Below are 9,874 nucleotides of genomic sequence, written 5' to 3' on the forward strand. Positions count from 1 at the left end.
ATACAAGAATGATGACTGTTATGTATTTGAAGGATAAATCAATAGGTTTTAAAAATTTCAAATGATATCTTGCTAGAGGAGAGAAAGAACATGAAAGAAACTAAAATGTTTAAGATCATAAAAAGGAAGATAATTCATTTCTAATGAATTTTGCAATGAAAGAGGAACCAAAAGACAAGTGATTGCACCTAGCACACCCCAACAGAATGGCATTGCTAAAACAAAGAATAGATCAATCATGGATTGTGCAAGGACCCTAATGATAGAGAAAAGTGTTGCTATCAAATACTACAAGCAAGTAATCAGCACTGCAGTTCATACCTTGGACCAAGTTTAGTTGATGAAGGATTCAAATCAAACACCTTTTGAACTATGGTATGGCTATAAACCTAATGTGTGTTACTTCAAAGTATTTGGCAGTAAATGTTATAGTCTAAAGGAGTCTAGAAAAAGAAAGTTTTACGTGAAAAGTGATGAGGGCATATTTTTGGGATATTTCAATAAGAGAAAAGCGTATAAATTTTTGAATCTATCTACTCATAAAGTTATAGAAAGTGCACATGTGAATATTGATGAGTTTGAATAAAATAGTAAAAAAAAATGTAGTAAGGGACATGAAGACTACATAAACTTTGATTACTATAAGTTTGATAATGTACCTAATGTTCAAGCAAGTGGCATTCTATAGCCTTCACCACCCGAGTCTCCAAAATATCTAGTTCAACCTAAGTTGTAGCAAGTGTAACCCAAGTCATCAGAAGGACACAAGTTTTAGTAAGAGGAAACTAAGTCACAATTTGATGGACCCAAATTATAGATAGTAGGAGTTGAGCATGATACAAAAGATCATGATGAACATAGTGATTTTAGAGATAAAAAGAGCCCAGACTTGCTAGATATGTTAGAAGGCATCATGCACCTGAGAAAATCATTGAAGATTAGCTAGTTGGTACAATGACAAGGAACAAATTAAAAGGTACATGTTTTCTTACTGAGTTTGAACCTAGATCTATAAAAGATGCATTAGAGAATGAAAGGTTGATTGAAGCAATGAATTAAGAAATTGATTAGATTGAAAGGAATAAGACTTGGAATCTTGTTCCTAGACCCAATAATAAGAATGTAATTGGCACAAAATGGGTATTTAGAAATAAGTTTAATGAGAATGGAGAAGTTTCAAGAAATAAGGTAGGGCTAGTTTGCAAGGATTATGCTCAAGAGGAGGGTATTGGCTATGGAGAAAATTTTGCTCCTATTGCTAGACTTGATGGTGTTATAACACTCTTGCTTATGCAACACACAAAGGATTCAAAGTGTATGAGATGAATGTGAAATCAACATTCCTGAATGGAATCTTAGAAGAGGAAGTCTACATTGATAAACCTAAACGTTTCATTGATACTAGAAAAAGGGACATGGTTTAAAAACTACAAAAGGCTTTATATGGTCTAAAACAAGCCCCCAAAGCCCGGTATGAGAGATTACACAAGTATCTCATAAAGATTGGTTTTCAAAGAACTAATGAAAATAATAGCTAGAAATCAAAGAATGACCATATAAGAAGATTGTGTTGATAGAAATATTTTTGGATGATGCATTTTTTACTAGAAATGATGATTTGTGCAAATCTTTTTATGAGGAAATGAATAAGGAATTTAAGATGTCAATGTTTGGGGAAATCAAATTCTTTGTTGGCTTGCAGATTCAATAGAAGAAAGATGGTGTCTACATTTCTCAATAAAAATACATCAAGGAGATACTGAAGAAGTTTAGAATGGAAGATTCTAGACTAGTTGGAATGTCTATGTCTACTAGACATAAGCTTTCCAAAGATGATGATTCAAAAGAGGTAGATTAGACTACATACAGATCGATGATTGGAAAACTCCAATATGTGGTGCACACAAGATTTGATATAACATTAATAGTTTGAATAGTGAAAAGATACTCTACTAATCCAAATGAAAATTATATGATGGCAATCAAAAGAATCATGAGGTATTTAAACGATACTAAAGATTATGGTCTATGGTATAAAAAATGAGGCAACTTTGAATTAAAAGCATTCACTAATGTTGATTGGGTAGGAAGCATTGATGATAGGAAGAGCACTAGTAGTGGAGTATTCTTTCTTGGAAAGAGGCTAGTATCTTGGACAAGAAAGAGGAAAAACTATATCTCTTAGTCAACAACAGAAGTAGAATATGTTGCTACAATAGTCAATTGTTCAAAAATTGTTTGGTTCAAACAACTATTGACGAGTATGAAGGAGGAGATCAAGGATCTAGTTTTTTTATTCTATGATAATACTAGTACAATTAACATTTCCATGATGCATACCAAAACCAAGCACATTGCAATTAAGTATTATTTCTTAAGAGAATTGGTACAAGATAAAGAGGTAAGATTGGAATATGTGAATACAAAAGAATAGATTGTAGACATATTCATGAAGACATTACCTAAGGATGCATTATTTTATCTAAGAGATAAGATAGATGTCATTCCCGTATCTGAAGCTCGCTAATTAGATTTTAGTGATGTTGGAAATTTGGTCTATGCTCCCCTCAGGATACATGACAAGGGCTTAACTACTCATGTGCTCTATAAGTTGAGTGGTTGTATCAGACATTGAAAAATTAGTCTTTTGGTACAATGGCAACCCCACTCTAACAAGTGGTATCAAAGCTTGGTCACAAGTTTGAATCCTCACACCCTCGGATAATGCTGAGGGGAAGATTGTTGGAAATTTGGCCAATGCTCTGCTCAGGATTTGTGACAAGGGGTTAACTACCTCTTGTTTTCTATAAGTTGAGTGGTTGTATCGGGCATTGATAGATCAGTCTTTTGGTGCAACAAAAACACCACTCTAACAAGTGATGCATCAACCAAGCATGGTGAAAATTAGTCAAGTTGATGTATTATTTTAAATGGCAGATTGCATATGAATCAGTATATTAGGTACATGGAAGTTCACTGAATGCTATCTTTGGCATGAGATGTTAAAGAGGGAGAGTTATTTCATACATCAAAGGAATTGTATGTCTTATAGGGAGAGTTTGCTGTCATATATATCAAAGATATTATTTATATATGTCAGAGATGTCAAAGAGGGAGAATGAACTTGAGTTAATATCAAAGATGGAGAACTTGATATTGTAGTCACAATAATAAAAGATTGATGTTAGAGGAAGTTCACACTGACAAATGGAGTTCTGATGGATGAGAATCAAAATGAAACTAAGGATATTATCCTTACTTTTATTTTTCTATAAAATGTCATTGTATTATGACATGGTGTGTTTCCATCAATGCCAGACAGGGAGATTGTTGAAAATAATTCTTCAATTATATATTATCTTTGATGTTACACAAAATGTCAAGTCTTTATCAATCAGTGTGTATCAAGCTCACTTGGGTAATGAAGATGGTTTCCAATTTCTATCAAGCATTCCAGAGATAATCATGTTTGAAGATAATATTTAATGAGTTCCCTCGGGCACCAAATGAAGTTTGTAGGGAAATAGTGTTTTTCAAGTTCACCTGAGCATCAAAGCAAAGCTGGAAAAGAACTAGTGTTAACTGAGATCACTTAGTTACCAAATGAATCTAGTTTAGGATGTAGTGTTAACTGAGTTCACATGGTTAACAATGGAAGTCTAAAGAAATTCTTTTCTGAGTTAGTGCTAACTGATCTGGGTCAACTAAAAAAGGATTTTCTTGAATCAACATATTTAGATTGATGAATTTATTTGTTAAGTTTAGCTGACTTAAAGGATGAATATTAAATATTTGCAAGTATATTCATGTTGAATTGGCTAGGAAAAAGATATCAGTATAAGTTCACATTGTAGGATTGAAAGATAGAGGCATTGGATTTAAAAGATAAACCAAGGAAGGGAATTGGAAGGATAACAAAGTATCCTAAGTTGACCGAGCTAGAAAGTTTTATCTAATTAGGGAGGATCAAGTATTCAATGTAGAATACAGATTTGAAGTAAGCAATACAATTGCATTAGCAATCAGGTCATATCATTATCACTCTCTAATAAGTGTAGCAGTGTATCAAATTTTTTAATAGAGTTAGCTTAACAACTATTTGCCAAATCCTATAACAAGGTGGCATTTCTAGATTGAATTGTCTAAAGACCTCTAACAAGGTCACTCCTAGTAGGGTGATTAAATACTTTTATAGGGTCAGACCTAATAGTGTGTTTTGTAAGCTTTAACAGGGTTGTCTCCTCATAGGGATTACTTCAAAAGAGTGAAAAATAGTAACTCCTTAGAATTCATGGTTTTTCCCAAATTGGGTTTCCAGGTTAAATCCAGGTGTCATATGTGTTCATGTTATTTTCTTTCTATTTCTACAACTAATTTAACTATGGTTAAAAACATTAAACATCTTAAGACACATGTATTTTAGTAATTATTGAGTAAAAGAGATTCTTAGTGTTTATCAAGAGATTCAGTGCTAACTAAGTTACACCATTATTTTTTGTTTCCACAGAGTTTGGTTTTGATTTGTATTAAAATCTAAGGGATTTGGGATTTAATTTTGTGGTAATTGATTCACTGCTCCCCTCTTATTTACTCCTTTTATGTTTCAAAAAAATCATGTATCTCTAATATTACAAAACATATAATGTTGAACAATCATCTAGAATTGAAGCAATTGAATATCTAGAAACATATTTAGATTACATATCTAATAATAAACTAGAAAGATATATTAAATTACATTTTAGTCATAAACATTGAACAAAAATAAAATTAGACCAAATGAAATGTGTGTGTGTGTGTGTGTGTGTTGGAAATATGAGGTAGGCAAGGTTACCAAGGGTAGGAGGTGGGATGAATAAGGAATCAATTAAAAATCAACTTATTTCATCAATTAATCCTTCATAAAATATTTCAATTTAATTGCACGCATGAAAGAATGAAAGTAGTAAAACATTCATAACACTTTCACACAAGATATGGTCACCCAGAAACCTTTCAAATAGAAAATAGAACTAGGGTGGGGATGATACCCAAAAGCTTTAGTACTATAGTATAAAATTGGTCAGTTAAGGCTTATGATTGCTCACCTCTAATGATCTACCCTATTAGGAGCAATAAGGATTGCTTGGTCCACCTTGTTAAAGGATTTACAAAACATACAATGAAGTATGCACTCAATAAAGAGATTTGTCAAAAACTATTAAGTATACCCTATTAAAGGATTTGATTGATGCACTTGTTAGGATAAACCATTGGCTGAACTTTTATTTGCAACTTTGATTTGATGGTTCAGATTCTTTTGAAACGTGAAGATCACCTTCCTATGATAGATAAATCTTTGGTGTCCCTTATATTGCTTGTAGCCTTCTCAATTCACACTTCTTCTCTTTATATTCACTTCATAATTCAATTTCTTGATATGATACACGTCATTACTTATATATCAATCCAAACCATGATTCATCAAAGTTGGCTACAACATAGATTTCCATCAAGATTACAAAGTCCACCCAACTACTGGCACTCAGGTTCTAAAGACAAACTCAGTGATGCTCTGATACTTGAAAACCATTGTCAAAACTTGGTGTCATCATGCACTTGGTATACATAGAAGCTCAGTTCATACTAATCACTTCCACATAGCTTGAACTTGGTCAACACTTGTGTGACTCAATGAACACTACAAAACTTGACATATAAACTGAATCACTTGTTTGACACTACATGGTTTGGTCAATACTAACACTGTGAGCTCAATATAAATTGAATCACTTGTTTAACACTCCTCAGCTTGGTCAACACTAGATTCACATAAATGTTACTGTGAGCTTGATAGACACTAGATAATGTTGTTGAAAGTGTAGAACTCAGTTAATATTGTGAGGTTCAATTAGCATTGTTACTAATCAACTCGATAGATACTATTTGGTGGGAACTTAATATAGATTCTAAAACTTGGGAGCAACTGTAGAACTCGGTAGAAACTATATATAGATTGCTTGGCATGATAGTAGCTTAACCAATTGACAAAGTGTGAGTCACTAATAAACAAACTTGACCTTAATATCAACAATCTCCCTCTTTGGCATTAGTGACAAAAAAAGTTATCAATCCAAACCTAAATACTAAAAAATTTCATATCAAAACATTTTTTTTAATCTCCATCATGTGTCTTCAACTTGGTAACATACTCTCTTTTTGAGATTTTTCAAAATTTCTTTTGTAAAAGATGTTTATTATTATTTGTACATGTATTTGTATAATATTATGTTGCTCCCCCATACATATATCAGATATTTACCTCATATTGTACTTTTCCCATTATTATGCATATATACATTCATCTTATATTATACTTCTTCCCCTTTTTGACATAAATGCCAAAGGTGTATACTACATGTTGATGCCAAAATGTGACAAGAAGCCAGAATGTACCTTCAAACTTAATACCATTATCTTGTCCCAATTTTCCTGTAACACATTTCTTCCATGTAATGCAATCTATACTTCTATTGATAACTCCATCATGTGATCAGCTATGAAGATGTCATTGTCATCGATGAATGTCTTGGCATGCATAATGTGCTTCTATAATGCATCCATGTTTGGAATAATCATGCCTTAGATGTCTGAAAGTGTGGTCCTTATCCTAGCTTCTTCCCTTATTAGTTCTGCTTGTATATTTTTCAGATATCTAATCTTTGAATAGTGAGAAAAATAATAGCTTGGGCTAAGTGACAACTGGTGTGCACTTGCCTTCAAGTCTTCATCTATCTTAGATAATTTTTCCTTGATTCCTTGGGTGAAGATAGATGTATCACACAACTTACTAAATAATGAAGTTACATTATTATAGAGGTTGCCAATGAACTAAGAATAGTACACAATTCTACTTGGTTTATTAGAATTTTTTGTGCTACTTGTTCCAATACTTTGTTCTCAAATTTCCTTTCTGCTCTTAGTAGAAACTTATCTTGTCCATTTAGATCTTCATTTAATTTCTGGACAACTTCTACTAATTGAACCAAAATAGGTTGTGTACTATCAGCCTCAATACTTAGTGCATCTACAAACATGTTCTTTACATCTACAAGCACTTTGTTTTCCCTACCCTTCTCTTCTCTAAGCTTCTATTACTTAGATCTCTTTTGCAATAATTCACCCATGATGTTCATTTGATCAGGATTCAAAGTAGAGATACCCCAATTTGGGATAAATATATCCTCATCTAGATTAATATCTTCTTCTTTATTCTTATCCTTATTTGAAACTTTAGTACTTGGTTTAGACTTTTTCTCAACTATCCTTGTACTTGCTATATGTGGAATAGAAACAATAGTACAAATAGAGGGGCTAAAAAAAAAGTAGATATGGAACTAATAGTAGAAATACCTTGTTGCTACATTGTCAAATCTAATGATGGTGGCACTTGCTACTCGATAGGTGAAGTGTTGATCACTTCAATCAATATGGTACTCAACTAAACATGTGTAAAGATTGGTTGTGTGCTTGGTGTTGTAGTGGTTGCCATAACCAACTTGACAGAAGCTTTCTCAAAGCTTGATGGTAGTAAAGCTTTGCTCAGAGAATGAGGAAATGAGGCCATCACTGCTATTGCAATTTTTTCTAGGTCAGTTTCCTCAATACTTTGAATCTTAGGGAGATTCTCCTCTGTAGCTTCCTAGTTTTTCTTCTCATCATCTAGTTTTATATCATCTTTCATCTCCACATCTTCAAGTCATTATCATTTTCATCATCTTCCTTGTCATTTTCATCACCTTTTTCACTAACATCAACCAAAAGTTTGCTAGGTTGATGCAGGTTTTAAATGTTTTTCCATGTAGTTGTGGCTACCTTAACTACATATTCAATGTCATTTATTGATATCATACATGTGCTCAATTTAAGAGTGCACTTTTCTTCATTTTTTTTCATGGATTCTTTCACCTCTTTTTCATCGAGACTTGACATTAGTTTCTTAGAGTCTATTCAAATATGTCTTTTGCAATCTTCTTAACATGCTCCCATTCAATCTCGATTGCTTGTATAAGCTCATTGGGAATTTTTTGTACAAGTTGATCAGGAGAGTACTTTCATTTACCCAATTTTCTCATCATGTGCCCAACCTTGTTTTTCTCATTTGCATTCTTGGTATCATATCTAAGAGATTTAAAGTTTACCATTCCAAATCCTCTTTCTATTTCATTTAATTTTTCTTGAAATGTAGGTGGAAGTTTTTTGAAAATAATTTTCTCGGCATCCTCCTCACCTAACTTCAATTTCTTCCTAGATTTTGGTGCTCTTCTTGTGAATACTATAGTGGATGACTTAGTAGGTTTTGTTATGATAACCTTACCTTTCTTCCTTAGAGGCTCTTCTTCTACTTCATCCTCTACTTCATCTTCTTCCACATCATCTCCTTTTCTTTTAGTCAATGGGAGAGTAGAACTTGCTTTACTTAGTTTTGCTATCTTCTGATTTCCTTTGTTAACTTCTTGAGGAATTTTAATTTCAAGTTCTATCCTCACCTTGGAATATTCATAAGTACCAAAATATGTGGCCTTGGGATCCACAGGTTCATTTAGCAGTGCCTCAATGATATCTTTTGTGTCATTAATGTTAACCTCGTAGTTTAGAGGCTTAATCCGAACCATTCTAGGTATGACTGCTTGAATGTACAATTTGTCATAGTCTACCATGAAACAAATATCATCCTTGTAGTCTTCTACAAGTTTATTTGGTACTCTATATCTTCTCCTTGAATGAATAAAATAGTTTTCCATGATATTAACAAAGTTTTTACCCATCTCTGCTATATAGTCATTAATCTGATATAAAAATGGTACATCTTTTCTCCATATGACTAAGCCTTTATAAGGGAAGAATTTTTACACATAGAAGAATAAACAAGTTAAGAGTGAACCAAACTTACATAGATTTTTTTTGAAAGTTTTAATGCTCTCCATGTTCTTGTTGAACCAATTTAGCATTAACTTGGCAATCTCAAAGTACATGTTGTTCTTCACTACCTTGAGAGTCAAATCGACTACCTCACATGACACATTGTTGAGAAAAATGGAGCTATAGATCCTATGAGTGATCACATGAATTCAAAATATTAGTTCCATGTTAGTTACATTACTGAACTACATTCCTCTTCCATCACACTTGGCAAGAGTCTTACTTTCCAATTCTACCTGACTTAGGCCTTTGGTAGTCTTGGATTTTTGGTAGTCTTGGATTTGTTCAACATTGGGAGCCCTCTAATTCTATGAATCATTTTCTTTGTGATTTAAATAGGTTACTCTAACCATAACTACCCATTGTGTACATGGATAAGGATAGACCTTATCCATTTTATTTGAAATTCCCGTGGCATATGTGGAATGTGTGTTAAACCCTTGGTCTCCAAATGTTGATGCTCAAGTTTCAACACATCATTCACACATAACTTCTCCAAAGTCTCATCCATCTCTATAGTTTCAAGTTCTTTTATCGAATAGAGAAAATATGGATTGATAATGTGAATGAGTAATACCATGGGAAAAAATTATGATTGAGCTCTAGTTGGGTCAAGTGCTTCTGCAATTGCCAGACTCAACTTGAAGTCTAGTGCCTTGCAATCGATTCCTCGAACCAACATCTAAGATGCTTTGTTGGTTTTTATTCTTGAAGATGCTATGCTTGGAAAGGTTTATGAAAATATAAAAGTCTTCAACAAAAAACACATAGATCAATTGGAAGAAAATAAATTCTCTTTACATATAGCTCTCAAAAATTCATGGTAAAAAATGAATTTGATTTCCTTCCTTTTAACAAATTTTCACTTTTCAAACACCATAAATGCTTGGTAGATTAATTCATTGGTGATAGA

The sequence above is a fragment of the Cupressus sempervirens genome, chromosome 10 (assembly GCF_028749045.1).
Source record: "Cupressus sempervirens isolate cs-2001-9-10 chromosome 10, ASM2874904v1, whole genome shotgun sequence".
In the NCBI taxonomy this organism is placed as follows: Eukaryota; Viridiplantae; Streptophyta; class Pinopsida; order Cupressales; family Cupressaceae; genus Cupressus; species Cupressus sempervirens.